We start from the raw sequence: 18,025 nt of genomic DNA, 5'->3' as shown, positions 1-18,025 counted from the left end.
AAGTAATTTACAGTTTTCTGGATTTTTGATGCTGATTTTATTGCATCTCTAGGATGTAAATTCGAAAGAAGTGCAGCCTTTTCAGCATAAATATGATACATTAAGGGAAAATTTTCTGGGCTTCACAAATTTCTAAACTGTGGTTATGGCCGTGGAGCCAGTACTGCCTGTTCAAAAAGAATGGGTATCCAGCGAAAGCCATGCTTTTCAACATTACAATCTTTCTTTTCAAGGATTGAAAGATTCGAAGAAGGCTTATTGTCATTCGCATCACATAAACATTGGGTGCTAACCTACCTACTTGTAAACAACGACTGTTAAAATGTGACTGCACATTAGTATGACCAGACAACAGGTGGAAAATAGGAAAGGTCTGTTATAAAAATATGTGTCCCTTGCTTCCTGATTTCATATATTCATACATTCTGTTCTTCATAAACAGTCCAGAATCTACTTTTTTTTGGCCTCCAACAGGAGAAAAATTAAATTCTTTTTACCCTACAACTCAGTGCTGTCAACTGGAATCACATTTATCTTACTCACCCTCCTTAAATACCTAAAGCAACCAGTACAACAAATTAAGTTGCTCATAATGGCTGGAATCATCATATAAAAGATGAACACATATGCCTTGGCATCAACCAGTGGTTGGTAAATTCCCCTCTAAGCATGTTTACCATGACCACATTGGTGTTTTGAAAGAAAAGTAAGAATTGAAATTAGTAGCCATAAAGTCATCGATCAAGTTGGCTTCAAATTTCTTTTTGAAAATGCAGAAGTTTCCTTTGCCGGTCTTTTGAATTAACTTTTAAATTGGTTTTGGTCATCTTAACAAATATTCAATAATTATTTCCTTATTCTCCCTTTAAAAAAAAATTATGAAGGTGCCATTTCTTATTATGGTCATCTCAGGCATACAGTTTTGGCTTTAAGCACATAAGCTCCACACACATGATGTCCAAACCTTCTGTTTATAGATGGCAGCCAATAAGGAGAAAGATAACTTAAAGTGGGGGAGAAGGAAGCTAAAACAGCATGATTCAGACAGAGGAAGAACTGAGAGGCTGTAACAGGAACTAATTTAAGATAAGTAAGAATTATTTCAGCTGTGAATATAAAGGTGCTTCAGTAAAGTCCAAGATTCAAATTGTGGAAATTAGGAAATATATGAAAATTACCATAATACCTACCCTTAAATTGTTATACCTGGAGCTTGTAAGAATGTGTTAGCATTCACTTTCCTCTCTTTTGAATGTTTTTCACTCTAATGTACCTCATTTGTTATTTTAATTGTTACCGTGCTGTGTTTTTCTGCTATTACTGGCAGTACTGCCAGTTCAATTCCTTAACACAAGATTAGGAAACTAACTGGGGAGGCAGAGGTCAGGAAGCAAGAGGTGGAGGAAGGGAAGGGGTCGGATAAGTTCATTTCAGGAGCATTTCTGGCACTGTTTTTACAATCCAAAATGAAAATACTTCACACTCATACTCATTTCACATGTGCCCATGATAAGAGCTAAGAAATCATTCCAATCCACTGAAACCGGAAATACAGACTGACAGTAGTGAGTTTTAAATGTCTCGTTCAATTAACCATCTTTTGGATTCCAAAAGAGCCATCCGCTGTACACCGTGTCAGAAGAGACATGCTGCGGATGACAAAGTCTTATCTGCGTTTCATTCCGTCTCCATCAGGGAAGGCAGTGATAGCTCCTTGTCAGCGAAGAGGAGGAGAGATCACAGAATACGAGTTCCCATAGAGCCAAACTCACAAGGGTCCACTCCAGTCTCACAAGGAGTATGACTGGTACATAATGAGAGACACCAAAATTATCAGTCAATACTTATGCTATTCTTTAGTAAAAATGCATCATAAACTTTCCTTCTCTCCCATTTCTGACATATTTTTCATCAAGTCATTCACTTCTATTTTTTTTTATACTCGTTTAAAAAAAGAAGTGAAATAGCATTTCTTTGATAGCGGGATATGTTTCCTTCTCTTTCTTTTTGCATTATAATTACGGGCTTGAGGGATATCAATTAAATGCGCCCAATTACAGAATGCTTCAAAACTGGAATATAAAGTTGCGCCTCCTTTTTTGATCTATTTACTCGCAGCCGAAGCAACAGAGAGAAAGAGGGAATAAGAAGTTTCAAAAACAGCCTGTGTTCCACATGAAAGGGACATTTGATCATGTTTTTTTTATTTTTGTCTTAAAGAGAAAAGCTTGCCAATGAGGAGTCATTCCCCATTAAAGTCAAGCAAAATTATCAGGCTTGCATTAAGGAGGCTTAAAAAAAAAAGGAAAACTGAGATATGTATCATGCATGTGGATATGCATAAACATGATGGAGGAGCTTAAGTAGAAAATGAGATCTGATGCCGTAGTGAAGAAGAGAAAACCAGCATGCTCGGAATGCATTTAAATTTAAATATTCATGTCATTATAATTCTGAGGAATGTGGAGCGACCGTATGATATTTTATTGAGGAGGGTTTTAAAAAATGAATGCTGTCCCTACTTCTTAATAAAAATCCTTGGCTTTCACTCGAAGTAGTCAGTCACACACTACTGTGGGTCTTTTGGTCGTGCAGCAGGCAGGAGAGAGTGAGACGGGAAGACAGGGCGCCAGTCAAAGCGGTCGACGGATGAATGGACGTGGGGTGGACAGCAACTGTGACTCTCTGCTAACATGCGGTGAAAACTGTAGCCCACAGACTGAGCTGACAGATGTCTTTAAAACTTTAGTGCGGTACTCTGTTGTGTCAGAACAGTGAGGAAAGGGTCGATACAAACAAGCAGATCACCTTTTCATGTTCGCGTTCACCAAGTCGAGCGAAACAGTGTTAAAATACAGGGCCTATTGAAGGCTAACGGATTGTTGCGTGAAAAACTTTCCCCATCTTTCAAATGTTTTGACCTTTTCTTTGTTTCTCTTGGTGGATTCTAGAAACAGAAGGCTATCATCGGTCACTGTAAACTATGAGCCACCCTGAATCAGTGTCAGTTACATGCTTAAGATTGTTTTCATCTACTTGAGAATCTGACAATGCTGTATTTTCTGTGCCCTGGTCCTGCATTTTAAGCAACCTTGACCTGAAGATTTAAGAAGTAAAGGGGAAAAAATTAGCTTCCAGTCTTCAGTAATGGTGTTGTTGGACTGAGAGGAGGCTACAAGGGAGCCCTGAGAACAAGTTGGGGATGGATGGGAGGTGGCGGTGTTGCTCAGGATAGATTACTCTTCTGCATCCCACCTCGTGTTAATTATCTTTTGTTTGCCCTTGATAATCCAGAGGGCCTGGTGTGCTGCCCGTAATGAAAACCCTGAATCACAAGGTTTACATTTAAGTAAAAAAAAAAAAAAAAAAAAAAAGGGGGGGGGGGCAGAGAGAGAAAGGAAAAAACAATGCCATTGTCATTACCACATCATCAGGGCATGATCAATAATGAATGAAACGCACATTTAGCAGGGAGAGGCAGGAGTTTATGAAAATGACTTGTGTGAATAGATTAAATTACAACTATTATTACTTCACTTTTGATGTAGTGCGTCAAATAATTACAAAATGTTAGGGAGGGGGGAAAGAGAGGAGAGAGGAAAAGCAGGGAGTCTTTCATTCTAGAGTTATAAAATTGAATTTATGTTATTGAGAAAATTGTGTCTCGGTGCTTAATGTATTACTCCAAATAACAGTTTCTTAAAATCATCCCTTTTGGATTTCTGAGGAAAAGATCATTAGAGTGTGAATAAAGCATTCACAGCCGCGTGATTAAATGGTAATATAAGCTCCTTTGTGTGTGCTTGTATGTGCCTGTGTGTTTGGCATTGAGTGAAAATCTTTGTGATAACCTAGCTATTAGTATCACGACTCACATTTCCCCTCTTCTTTGTCCCTGACATCGCTTTACGATCGCCATAAATCTACCGGACCAAAAGTGTTCAGACCTGCCGCTCCATTAGTTTACAACTCCACCCCGGCTTTTGCTCTTAGAAAATACACAAGGAATGGTGCTGGTTATGGATGGCGCCCTCGTAAATCATCCCCTCCTTCATCTTCTCCTGATAGAGGCATGTCATGGTGAATAAGCCAAACAAGATGGCCTCCTAAGAGTTGCGTCTGCGTCAACATGGTGTTTGTGATAGAGCTGGTGAAAGGCTTTGTCGGGGGATTAGAGTGTTGAAGGCAGAGCCGCGGTCGGAGCAGCTAATTATCTATATGTTAATGGGACGTCACCGCATTCTTTATTCTGCATGGTGTCTCAAGCCAGTGTGTGCTTCCTTACATGTGTGTGTTTGCGCCTGTGATCACAGATGAGTTTTTTTGAAATGACATGTACGGCAGCGATTCTCATTTGTTCGGGGGAAGTTTTCAAACTGTGGAAACGATGTTATTACACTTTGCCACAATCGCGCCTGTGTAATGTGCTATTTGCCATGCCAGGCCTGGATTTCGCAGATGGAAATTAGGGGAGAAAATTGCCACTAACTACTCAATTACAGCGCTTGATGGTTAGGCTGACCCCGGTTGGCAGCAATGGCAACACGGAGCCAATCACCTTCCCCAGATGGCATTAAATTAGAATAGGAAAAGAGGACAATTGCACATATTCATCGGAGAAAGACATTTGAATTACCTCAGATGCTTTGGCTTCATATTGAACAATTAAGTGCAGCGATGGGATTTTATAGGATGGTTTGGAGGCAAGGCGCTATGTTAGCATGATGGAGGCATTGTAAAAGGGCTCTGTCCTTGGATTTTCAATCTGACAATTAAAGGGGACGTTAGTAATTTGAAAAATTGTCAGAGAGACTCAATTGTCCATTAATCCTCTGACAATTAAGGAAACATTTAGTTGCCGGTCTGATGCAAAATGTTTGGTATGCGATATTCATTAAGGTTTACATCACTTATTCAAGTTGGACGAATTAGGCTGCAGGCATGCCTTAGTCTTTGCTTTTCTTGGAAAAGGTAATTTGATTTGATTGAACAGTTTCATGTTTGGAGTCTGTCTTCCAGCGCTGGCTTCGGTCTCGGTGTTCAGCGAGCGCCACTGAAAAATATTTTTGATTTCTCGGTCGGCTCTTTTCTCAGTGTTTATGCAGCGCTCGCGGGGAACTCAATTGAGGTATCATGGTTTTGATCGGTATAGTATTTCACATTTAAGTTGATGTTTGTGCTGCGTGTGATGCGTTTACTCAGCTGGGAAAGCTGATCTCCGCACGGTGCTGGAAAGCGTAATGCAATTACCTGATTCCTTTTCCAGTATAGAAGGCAGACACTTAAAACCAGAGTGCCCCCATGGAAACAGTTGGACTAGAAAGGTTTGCTCGCAGTATCAAAAACGGCAAAAGAACTGCTGTTAAACTTAGCATAGAAGCTGTGTTCACACACTATGATAAACAGCAGATCCCAACTTCACGTTTGAACTCACATTACACCAGAGCCGCCAATGCCAGGAGCAAGCCGCCGAGGCTTCGCCTGACAGCTGGAAGTTTGGAGGATCCTCCTCATGTGACGTTTTTCTCTGACATAATCTGCAGCATCTGCAAGTCTGTAATCAGTGTAAACCACAGTTTAGCTAAGATGTGTTTTCCCCTGCCAAGGGTTCACATGTGTTTACATTGCGGGGACAGACAAAAGCTTCGACTAACTGTAGTCGGGAACAGTGTTTTGGCAGCCACTGAAACCACTGGCAGGCTCCGCGCTCATTTATCTCATCTCTATCGCCAAATCAATGGCAGCTCTCATAAGGGAAGGAGGAGATTAATTGTTTTAGGGCTAACTCGTCTCCTTTTTCAAGGCTTTTATGCTTGCGGGTTATGTGCAATCTAAGAGCCACTGGCTTTTCTCTTTAACCTGTGGAACAACACTGTGTGCCGGTACTGGAGTCAGTTAAGATGTGTGTGGTGGTGTGTGCGCATTTGTGCATATTCCGCAATGGAAGTGACAGAAATGCTGACGGAATTCTAATACGATGGCTTATTCTCACGACTCCGGGCGAAATGGCTGTAGCAGCAGTAGCAGCAGATTTAGCAAAGGAGGGAACTTTTTGGCATGAAAGTTAACAACCTCGCTTCCCCAACACACACACACACATGCATATACACACAATTCTTCCCAACTGAATCAAAAATAACACTGAATCAGTAATAACACTGATTCAGTGACTTTTTTTTCCTCATCGCTTTGGCTTTTTATCTTGGCCAGGCTGTTTGCCTATGCATCGTCACTGGAGGGGCAAAACACATACCCGTCCTTCTTCCATATTCAGTAGGTGTAAGACATCAAAACATTTTCATCATTAAAATGCTTACCATTTGTGGCCTTTGTAGCGCAAGAATATACAATAGATTTAAATCTCCCCATCCTCCCGGAGAGCAAAACAAAGAGTGCTATTAGTTCTTTATAGTAATGGAATGGCATCCCAAGGTTCTGCGCGGGGACCTACCTTTTGGGATCAATTATGTGGCCACAGGCTCTTTTTAAAAGAGCTGCACCTGATTAAAACTCTGCCGGTTTCCCAAGGTCCCTTTGTGTGGAGTGCTGAGGCCCTCGCCACGGCTATTTATTAGCATATTGTCTTTTAAAGGTCATTGTCTGTTTTGCATGGCCCCACTCTATCTAGAGTGGGTCGCCGTCAGATTCACTTGCTATTGTTCTGCAGCACTTGCTAGTTGAGTGAGTAGGGGGGGAAAAGAGCAAGATGCAGAAATGTTGTGTGCTTTTCACCCCCCCTTGACAAGAGTTGGGTGTGTTGATACAGAAATTGTAGAGAAAGCATGCATGCATGCACATGGCTTAGTTGTTGTAGGATCGTGGAACGCTGTCCCAGCAAGTGGGACAGTTCCTTCTCATTCCTTCCAAAACCACATATGAAAGGAGTCTCCTACAGCCTTGCATGAGCTGTTATCTTTGTCAAAATCTGTTGTCTCAGAAGTGCCTTGACAAAAGAAGGGAGCATGTTGAACAGTGGTATACATCAAAAAGAAGCTGTAGAACACTCGGCCTGGCTAGCATGAATCAGTGGGGCAGGCGATGGAGCACTGAGAGCTTTTTGCAGATGAAGCTGTTGGAGATGGTGGTAATAGAGGGGAGCGTGGAGGGAATGAGAGCAAGGCCCACAGTGGGCCAGAAAAACAGAGGAGACCTGCCTGTTTGCTTCAGATGTGGTAAATGCTGGCTCCCCATAGACTCCATTAGAGCTTCATCAGGAGCCGACGTCAAGGGATGGGGGAGAGTGAGAAAAAGAGAGGAAAGCAAAAAAAAAAAGAAGTAGGAGGAGGAGTAAGAAGTTAGGAAGTGAAAGAAGAAAGAGAGGGAGGACATAACGATGAAGAGAAGAGCAAAGGCTGTAAAATAAGGGAAAGGTAGATGGAAATGCGCTCGTAGACACTTTAAGCCAGCAGTACGTCCACAAAACTGCAATAAATTCCACCTTCCAAGAGGACAGAATCACCAATTGTACTGTAGTTTATTTTCTTCTGTACTGGAAGTTGAGCTGTAATTGGTTTCCTTTCAGTGTATAATCACCAACTTACTCAACACATGTCAAACAGCTCAGCTTAGTCTTCTATCAGGCCAGTAATGTCAAACAAGAAAACTAACAAAACAGCTTGAGACAGTTATACCTTTTACTTTATCCATAAGAACCCACACCCCTTTTTACATTGAGTTTTAACATTGAGTCTCCCATAGTTTTCCTGACAGTAAAAATGGAGGGCTCTTATGGCTTAAAAATCTAGTTATATTTAGTGCCGTTGTGTTTACATTTGTTTACGGCATTAAAATTCAGCTGAACTTTAGAAGAACATTTGAGTAATACTGCTCTTTGGCCAGAAAGCACTATGACTTACAGGTTTACAAAAACGTTACTTTAAGGAAGAACATTTAGAGTGCCCCCCCCCCCCCCCCCCCCCCCCCCCACACACACACACACACACACACTCACACACCCCCAACTCGGCACAGACAGTTTATGGCAGCATAAATCATGTTTTGTGCAATAGCTTGTTTTATCCCATGAGGTCTATGGGTGACTTGCGTTAAGGAAATGTGGTATCAGTTTGCGTTTAAATGGAATCCTTTTGTGTGTTTTCTCTTTGTTTCTTTGTTTGACTTTATTAGACAGCTGATAGTTAGGGGTTAAAAAGAAATAAAGACAAAAAGCAAAAAAAGCAAAAAAAGCAAAAATCCCTTCAGTGTATGGTATGAACCTTAACCATGTGGCCTGCAAGGCGACCCATTTATTTAAAAAAATTTTATAAAGGAAACTTTGTTTAGTCACACAAATGAGACTATAAATTACACTTCAGTTCCAATTTCTGCAACGCTTAAGAACAAAGAGCTCAAGGTTTTTCAAGTACTGTGTCTTAAGGCCTTAAGGCTTAAAATCTGTGCCAATATTTCGAACATTAAAAATATTTTCACCTGTTCGTAATCCAGCCACTCACAGCAACCGGGAGAAATTCGCTGTGTGTTTATTTTTCTGAAACAAGTTTGATCTTTTCTGAATGAATAGATCGGACCAGTCAGACCACTGCATTTGGGAACAAGTTTGCTTGTAGCTCAAAACGCAATACTTTGGGTGTATATATATGTTGCATGACAAGTTTGGACCTGCAACAAAACAGAATTTTGTTTTGCTTGTGTAAAGGCTTCTACTCAAAGATATAGATTCAGACAAATTCAACCACATACTGATGACAAATCAAAGGAAAATTCCAACCCAATCTAAAGCCACTGTGTGCCTCCAGGAAAGCTTCTGTGTCCATTGGGATTTTTAAAGTCTCCTCGCAACTTATGTGTCCCTATATAATACGCAAAAAAGGAGGGAAAGAACCAACTAGGAAAGCAGGGTTGAGGTAACAGGTATTTAACAAAATGACACGTCCTTGCTTCTGTCACATTAAGCTGATGCCAATTAACTAACGTGTGGCACAGCTGCATTATCTGTGAACTGCTTTGTTAGCTGCATTCCATCTCTGTCTTATAAATGTACTTTTAATTAGATACATAATGTAGAACAATGTGCATCTAATATACAGATGCCCCAATACATTTTTCTTTTTCTTTTTTATGAAGCATAAACTAATTCATTTTATGAACTCTAAAAAGGCTATGATAAACCTGGTTCTTACTCTTTGAGATGCTTTTAGGAGTTGACACATCCAAGATGGCAAGTTGAGACTGGTGCTTGCTTTGAACTGAGATCCATAACCGTGGGTATTTTGGTAAACATAGCTTTTTAAAAAATGCGTTTTTGGCCTTTCATACACATGTAACTGCATTTTGGATCACTGATTGGATCATGGATTTTGATATATATGAAAGTTTTAAGTCTTGTCATAGTACTGAAACTACCCTTTTAATTGTTCTTAATGATTAACTTAAAGCAGTTGATTCAGGAAACAATGCTGTTTTAATACTTTCAGACTTAGCAGCTTTTGATACTCAGTTATTCTATTCTTCTGTCTTGTCTTGAACAGTCTGTGGGCATCAGGTGCAGTGTTATGTGTATTTACATTGAATTTTCCAGTAATGCAATAATGTAATGCGTTACTGTACTAAATGTAGTAATTATATTGCAGTTGGAAGCATGCCTATGTTCCTGTGTGGGACGAGGAAAATGTGGAGTGGTCTACATCTTTTCAGGAGTGGAGATAAGGAGGTTACTTTGTATTGCACAAAAGGACAAGAGCTTGATGGTAAATTTCACACTGTGTCAAGGACAGAAAACCCTGCAATATCCTGCTAACAGAACTTCAGCTCTGTGCAAGCATCTGCACAGACAACATGCTAACTCAAAGCTAGCAACAAACCCAGAGTGATGATAAAGCTGAGTGTATTTCAACTCCAGACCAGCAAACAGAGCCTGAACTTTAACAGGTAACAAAAGCAGTAATGAGCAGTCAGGCTTGCAGCCTCCATTTCCACTCGTTGATGTTTTTATAGTAAAATTACTGTGGCGATTACTATGAAAGTTGCTTTGAGCTGTTTTACATATTTCCTTTGTTTTGTCATTTTGTGTTCCAACTTAAAAACTAAAAGAAAGATCCTATATCCCTATTTAGGGATAATGGTTTGTGCTGGTGTGTGGGACTGTGGCGTATAGGTTTACAGTGGTCCCTCGCTATAACGCGGTTCACCTTTCGCGGCCTTGCTGTTTCGCTGATTTTTTTTGGTGCAATTTTGCTTTTTTTATTTTTTTTATTTTTTTTAAAATTCATTAATGTATTTTTTTTTTCACAGTGCATTGTGTTCGGCGTCCTGATTGGCTGTAGACCATTAAATCTCATGCTGTGTCTCCTGTACCTGTACCTGTGCGTTCAGCTTGTCAAATTTACATAAATCTTCAATTGCTAGCAGTGTGACTCTGAAGTGCTGTGCTGTGTGTTTGTAAATTTTCTCCCCAACAAACACAACAATGTAGACGAAACATTTTGCACCACAAAGGGACCTGCGCTAGCACCCAAAAGGCAGAGGAAGATGCTAACCATCGCACAAAAAGTTGGACTTCTGGACATGCTAAAGGAAGGTAGGAGTTACCATATTTTTCGGACCATAAGTCACACCACATTAAAAGGCGCATGAAGCGAAACATGATTGATTCATTAATGTTGAATTCTCGTGCAGCTGCTGTATGCCCATGTTCTGAATCTGAAAACAGGGTTTGATCATTGGTTTCATTCTATAATATATTGAACTTTGTGAGTGTTTACACAAGGGAGAAAAGTGTGAAAATGTTCGTGCCTGTCTGAGAAAAGTGTATAAAGTGTGTATTGAGGGGTCTTACAGCCTTAAAACATCTATAATAAGTGTAAAAAACAAAGCTGACTATTTCGCCGATTTCACCTATCACGGTTTATTTTTACAATTTAACTCCCGCACTAAACGAGGAACCACTGTAGATTGTTAACTGGTTGTTATTAGACATTTTAGGTAATTTTACAGAGTCGTGCAATTAATTTTTTCTCCGGGGAGTATGTAAGTAATGCACTGCATTACTTTAAAGTTAAAAGTAACAAGTAAAGTGTAATATACTTATTTACTTATTTGAGTGATAGAGGTGTCTCCGTAAAAATGGATGATTTTTCTTCGTCTGCAGTCTGTGGTGTACCCCAAGGGTCTATTTTGGGTCCATTATTGTTTTCCACATATATCTTGCTCCTGGATCAATTCTTAAGAAATATAACTGCTCTTTTCATTGTTTTGCTGATAACATCTAGATTTATTTCCACAAAATCTAAAGCTCTCAAGATTTGCATCAATTACCTTGAACTGGGATGAGAAAATGTGAAAATGATACTCCAATTTTATCTTCACTCCACTGGTTTTCTTTCAACTTTAGGATTTATTGATTCTAAATAGGGTTTAAAAAATACCTGTATATGTGTGGATGTAGCCTGAGTGGATGTAGGCTTGTGGTCCTTCAGTGTATTTTTCTTTACACAGTGTAATAGTAGTTTGAATTTTAAATTAAAAAGGGACAGCTCACTCACCTGGAAGACTTATAGATGTTTAAAGTGGACCTGCTCTTTTTTCTCTTCTGTCATATACACATCATAAGAATAATGGGGGCTCATGTGAATTATCACCAAAGTTCCAAACAATGAAATCAGCTTATGTACAAGTAATTCCTACACCCAAAGTTTTACACTAATCCAAATGGTCATTTTCATCCTTGGTTTTCTATGAGCTATGTGACAGGGAATATCCTTAGTATGGTCATCTAAAGCCTCACGGACCTGTTGCACAAACTGTGGGTTTAAAAGAGGCAGGCAATCAGAAAAAAGTTGGCATAAAGAAAGTTAAAACTGCAATTTCAGACACTGGATGAACGGAGTTGCAGCACCAAGGCCCAGTATTGAGTTTTCCTCTTCCTCTTCTTTTTTTTAAATTGTAGAGTCTAAAAAGAACTTTTGTTAAACAGGAAATCGGCATTGTGTTGGTGTTTCTAAGCTTATAATTTTAGCTTAGTGTGTTAAAATAATACAAACAAACAACATCTGGAGAGTAAGAGAGTGTAATCGTCCTGGGTTATGTAAAAGAAGATGACTGACACTCCTTTTTTTTAGGTTGGTTGAGACACACGGCTGTCCACATCACCTCCAGGACATTAGTTGTCAGCAGTGTTAAGAACCACTTTGAATTCTATTTTTATCAGAAAATGATTAGATAATAAAACAGGTTTTGTTTTATGCAAAGACTCCACAGCCTTCCTCCAGTGGTGTAAATGAGAATCAAATGGGGGGAAAAATTGTGGAGGTGAGCACTGTGTCTGATGAGACATCAAGAGACGACAAGGTGCCTCTAAATCTGCTGTTTCTTCAACTTGCTTTTGAGCAAAAGTGCCACTTTGACAAATTTAAAGAGAAGCGAGGGAGATGATCTGTGCATTTTAAGGTCACAAGGGAAGGAGGCGCTTACTGTTTTACATCTTGTCGAAAAGAGTCGACTCAACTCTCACCTGGTGGAATAACTTCACTTTTACTTGCTGAGGATGGTGAGGTAGTGTGCGCGTGTGTGCATTTTCAAACTTGTGTGTTTACGAGGCCGGATGTGTACCGCCATTTAATGATGAGTAGAATCTTTAAACGTAAGGACTCAGTATATGCTGATCCCCACTTCCTGAAAGCATTTTTGAAGGGTAATGCTGGAGTTTATGGTCAATATAAGAGCACAAGGTGATGAGGAGCCCCAAAAGTGTAGTAATAAAACCTTTGTGTCATGGACTAGAGATACTACTGGGGGCTGAACTTGGTGGGAAAATTTGCATCTTCTTTTAGCGAGTATGCACAAGTCTTCTTAAAACATTCTTTCTTCCCGTCAGAGGATGCAGGCAGGAGTAGCAATGGAGTGCAGTGTGGTGCTGTGTGTTTGTGTATGTGTGTGTTGTGGCAGTGGTGGTGGGTTTAGGGAGGGGCAGACAGGAATCATGAGTGACTCCAGGCATCCAGCCACATCTGACTTTGATTAATTGGCCTGGCGTTCTTCTGTCTCTCCACTGGGCAACCTGACAGAAAGGTAGACCACGGAGCAGCTCAGCACCACCAGGGATGATCCGTCTTTTGCTTTCTTTCTTTTTTCTTTGTCTGTCTCACGCTTTCTCTGCCCTTTTCATTGTCTCTCTCTCTCTCTCTCTCTCTCTCTCTCTCTCTCTCTCTCGCTCTCTCCCTCTTTCTTTATGCTAGCTGTCAGCAGGTGAAGAAGACACACTCCACAGAGCTTTGCCAAGTTAGCTCAAATCACTCAGGCGCACCTTAAAATGACTTCCCACGGAGGGAGGGGATATAATGTAGTTCATTGTTTTCTGACAGAGATTCAGGATGTACACAACTTTCCAACAGGAGGGAAAAAAATGAAACAAAGACAGTTAGGATCTCAACAAATGCCTGAGGATGTTTAATCGAAGCCATTGTACTCTAAACCATGTCTATGAAACACACATTGTTCCTCCTCTGTTAAATGTTTAAGGGTCGGCATGTACTTTTTTTTACACTTTGTCACCTGTCAGAAGTGAACTTTGTCCGTTTTATGCACATGTTATAAATGAGAAGTAGACACTGATGCAGCGCTTTCTAAAGTGTTAGAAGTGGCCTTACAGGAAAGAGTCTAAGAGACTGACGGTGAATCTGAGTTTTTGCTTCCCCCTTCTCAGAAATTCTTTATGAGGCCCAAATGTTAACATATTAAATCAGAAGGAGACGTACACACTTGTCACAAAAAGAAAAGCATGGATTTTCTTCACTTTCCTAAATGTTTATATTGTATCAATTTGTCATGATCAGACTGCTTAATTAGCATTACATATAATCTGAAAAGCAAAAGTTAATCATTTCTGCCTAAGAAAAGTATTTCCACTTATTAAGTAAACAAGTGCTAGACGAGTTCTTAGGAGAACGTCAGGTAAAAAAAAAAAAAAAAAATCTGGTGGTGTTTGTAATTGCTGCAAAAATAGATGACTGGTGGAGAAATGTGTGTGCTAGTGCTTTTATTTTAATTTCTTGGTGTTTTTATGACCTTGTGAGAGCTGCTTCTGTTGATATGAGCTGATGTTAGAAACAGGCGTTGGTAAAAACAGCAACAATCACCAGACTGAAGAGATTTGCCAATCTACAATATTCTTTGTATAGTGCCAGGAAACAGTTGATGGGGAATTATATACCTGACAAGTACCAGGTTTGAAACTCTTTAGAACTTTTTAAATTGTTCATTGCATAGATCAACAAGGTGCTGGAAACATTTCTCAGAGATTTTGCTCCATACTGTTGTGACAGCATCACACAGTTGCTGCAGATTTGTCAGATGTGAATCTCTTGTTTCATCACATTCCAAAGATGCTGCGTTGAATGGAGATCTGGTGACGGTGGAAGTCACTTGAGTACAGTGGACTCATTGTGATGTGCTTTGTGACATGATGCATTACCCTGCTGGAAGATGGTTATGGTCAGCAAAAATACTCAGGTAGGCTGTCGCATTTAAGAGAGGATTAATTGGTATTAATGAGCCTATAGTGTGCCAGGAAAATATTCCTGCAGCATTAAACCACCACCATCAGCCTGAACTGCTGAGATGAGGCAGGATGGACCCATGTTTACATATTGTTATTCATGCTGTAGCCACAGTTTCCTGTTCTTAGTTGATAGGAGCGGCACCTGCTGCTGTAGCCCATCTGCTTAAAGGTTCAGTGATGCTCTTGGTTGTAACTGTTGTTTGAGCTTTTGTTGCTTTTCTATTAGCTGAAAGCAGTCTAACCATTCTCCTCTCACCTCCGATATCAAGAAGGGATTTTCTATCCTGGAGAACTGCTCACTGGATATTTTCTCTATAAACCCAAGTGGTGGTTTTGTGGGAAAATCCCACTAGATCAGCTCATCTGGTATCAACAACCATCGAAGTCACTGATATCACCTCTTCCCGTATTCTGATGCTCAGTTTGAACTTCAGCCAGTCATCTTCACAATGTCTTCATGCCTATATGTATTGAGTTGGTGCCATGTAATTGGCCGATTTGCTGGTTAAGGAGCAGTTGTACAGGTGTAGCTGAAGTGTAAACATCCAGGGAATGCTGCAGTTCAGCACAACAAAATAAACCAACCAAAATACTATCCTCGTTTTGATATTCATGTTTGTGTTTAAAGCGCTTGTATTTGCTGCTGCTCTTGGCAAAGGTCATACAGATTAAATTAAGCACACTGAGTTAAAAAAGCAAATTCAAAAGGTAATTAATTACCATATTTAAAGCAACTTTATGGAACTTTGAATCACAGAAGCTGAAACAGGACTCTTTAGGGTTACTGAGTCGTTGGTAATTCCCAGTACATTACCTTTTCAGGTCCTGAAAGGGGATACATGGCACTAACACACAGAAACAAGTGCCATGTATGGCTGCCAAGTCCCCCCTCCTCCTCACCACTTCCCCCCTCCCTTTTCCTCACATCCCTTCTACCATCAGTGTTTAACCCCGCTCAATTTGCCCGTCTGGATGAAACAATACTTGTGATCAGCGCGTGTAATGGCACCTTATTAACCCCAATTACCACAATTAAAACCCTGCTGCCACTGGGCCCCTTTCAAGTCTTAATTAATCAGATGGCAGCAAAGAGGCTGTTTGGTGCCCACCAACCCCTCCTCAATACACAAGACACACATACACATCCACACACTGGGACTCACGCACACCTTCTCACCAGCCTTGACCGACCATGTGGCCTCGCTAAAAAGCACATCTGGCGGAACAAAACGTCTCCATGCTGGCAGACAAATGCCTTGACTTTACAAATGAAAGGCAAGCCTCTCTCTTTCACACTCCCTCTCTGCTTGTTTCTCTCTCTCTCTCTTTCCATCTCTGTGATGTGGGTATAATGAACATTACAAGCCCCCTTGGCACAGTGCCTTATTGAGAGGGTTTGGAAAGCTGCCCAGTTTGTTCCTCACTAATTGCTTAATTGATGCATTGTTTTTACTGATGATACGGATTTGCCCCCTCCCTCCCTTTCTCCTTTCCCTCCCTACCGCTGCACATGGATACAGATACAAAAGGAATTACACCCTATTAGCAAGTCATGGTCCCTTTCAGCAGACTGTATTAGAGACTTAAAACCATTGTGATGGCTTCCCTAATTGAGTACAACCACTTGATGTAACATAATGCCATGTAAATAAAACCACTTCCCCCTCCTGCTCACGTTTCATAAGCAGTCACAAGAGACAAATGAATATCTAGCAGCTATAACAAGAGACTCTTTTATAGCCATTGCAGAAATTACTTAAAGACTACTTGCAAAGAGGCCTTTATTTGTTGGTTGGGACATTAACTCTGGACGCCTTCATGTAATTTCCTCCATCAAGGCAATAACTTGCAGGCTGTGCGTATGCACATGTGTCCAGTCGGGATAACTAAGTGGCATTTGGTTAGTGTACTTTGGGAGTTTAATTAGCAGGCTAAGGGTTAATGAAGGTCTCTCCCGGGAAAGAGTATGGAGACTTGTTGTAGTGTCTCATAGGAAAATACACATGCCCTCCCTTGAATTGTGTGCTTCCGCACTTGCACAGATTTCACTTGCTATTTTGAGTGCATTTGTGCCTTGATGCCGACAAGTGGGCTAAAGCTCTGTGCGGCTGCAGTTAGATGTAGCTTTTTGTATATATTTTTCTTCGCTAGAAAAAGCCTAATTTTAACAATACACACAAAAAAAATTCTGACCGCTGCCATTGGTTCCCCTCAGTCTCCTAGTAGATACACATGTGGCATCAATTTCAAAATGTTGCCTTGTTCTCAGGTTATCGGATTAAAAACATTTGGAGAAAACTTGACCTCTGACTCTGAGGTTTTTTAGATCTGCCTATGGTAGATTGAAAATCTTTGGGGACTTCCATATCAAGTTATGGCATTCTGTACGTTTCTCACCTTCAGTGGTTGCTTCCTTGCTGTCTCTAGCAGACGTGAGGAGATGTCCCACAGTTTTCAGGTAACTCAATTACATCAACAACAGCAATGCTGATTAGCTAGTATTAATCAAATATTGCTAGCTCTCAATATGAGAGAACAGTATGCAAAACATAAAATTAATTAACTTTGCACATTATATAGTCTGTATACAGTTTATAAGTATTTGGCAAAGATTTGGGCAAATCAGAGACTGGATCTCAACCAAGTAGAACATATTTTGAAGAGTGCTTCACATTTACTCCATTTGATTCTAAATCCTCTATGGGTGGTGTAGGCAAAACTCCAAAATCCTGCCATTGTCCAACTACTCGTGAACCTAACTATAATGCATAAAAGTGTCGCCTACAAATTGGGTGTATCCGAATTAAGACATAGTGGTGTTTTAATGCATTCTTTTTCTCTAGATATCTCTTTTCCCTCTCAGCCTCACCCATACTAACACAGACACAGTTACTTGCACACATAACCTAGTGCGCACACACACACATAGGCTTCTGCATATTCCTACTGATGTCTGGGATAAAGAGGATGCTTTCCCTCCGCCTGTGTGTTTGTCCCTAGCTCTGTCGGAGTGCAATCCCTCTCTGACAGCTTCACGCCAAGAGGGGCCAGGAATCAGTTAGATGAAGGAGAAGCTGGTCCACCGAGAGATGCCGAAGACACAAACACACACTTGTGACACACGTGGTCACAAACAGGAATGCTTGTATACACACGAACACATACGCACGCACACACACAAACTTCCTAATACAGCTACTGGCATATAAGTACACACATACACAGTAAGACATAAACACACACACACACACACACACACACGCACAGACCAACTTCAAGGCCTCAGAGAGAGTGAGAGAGAGAGCTAGAGAGAGTAGGATGTTATTTATTCATCAGTCTTTCTTGTAGTCAGGAGGCAACAAGCCCCCAGAGCTATAAACACAGAGAGACACAGGCCTCAGTGAACTCCAACCCTGGGAATAACAAGTGGTCCCAGTATACAAGAATGCACACACGCATGCGGGATACCTGCACAAACACATACACACATGTGGGGGGTGTCAGAGGCCT

The sequence above is a fragment of the Diplotaxodon limnothrissa genome, linkage group LG17 (assembly GCF_057381915.1).
Source record: "Diplotaxodon limnothrissa isolate DT_005_m linkage group LG17, D_limnothrissa_male_GT1.1, whole genome shotgun sequence".
Lineage (NCBI taxonomy): Eukaryota > Metazoa > Chordata > Actinopteri > Cichliformes > Cichlidae > Diplotaxodon > Diplotaxodon limnothrissa.
Note: the sequence above shows the minus strand (reverse complement) of the source record.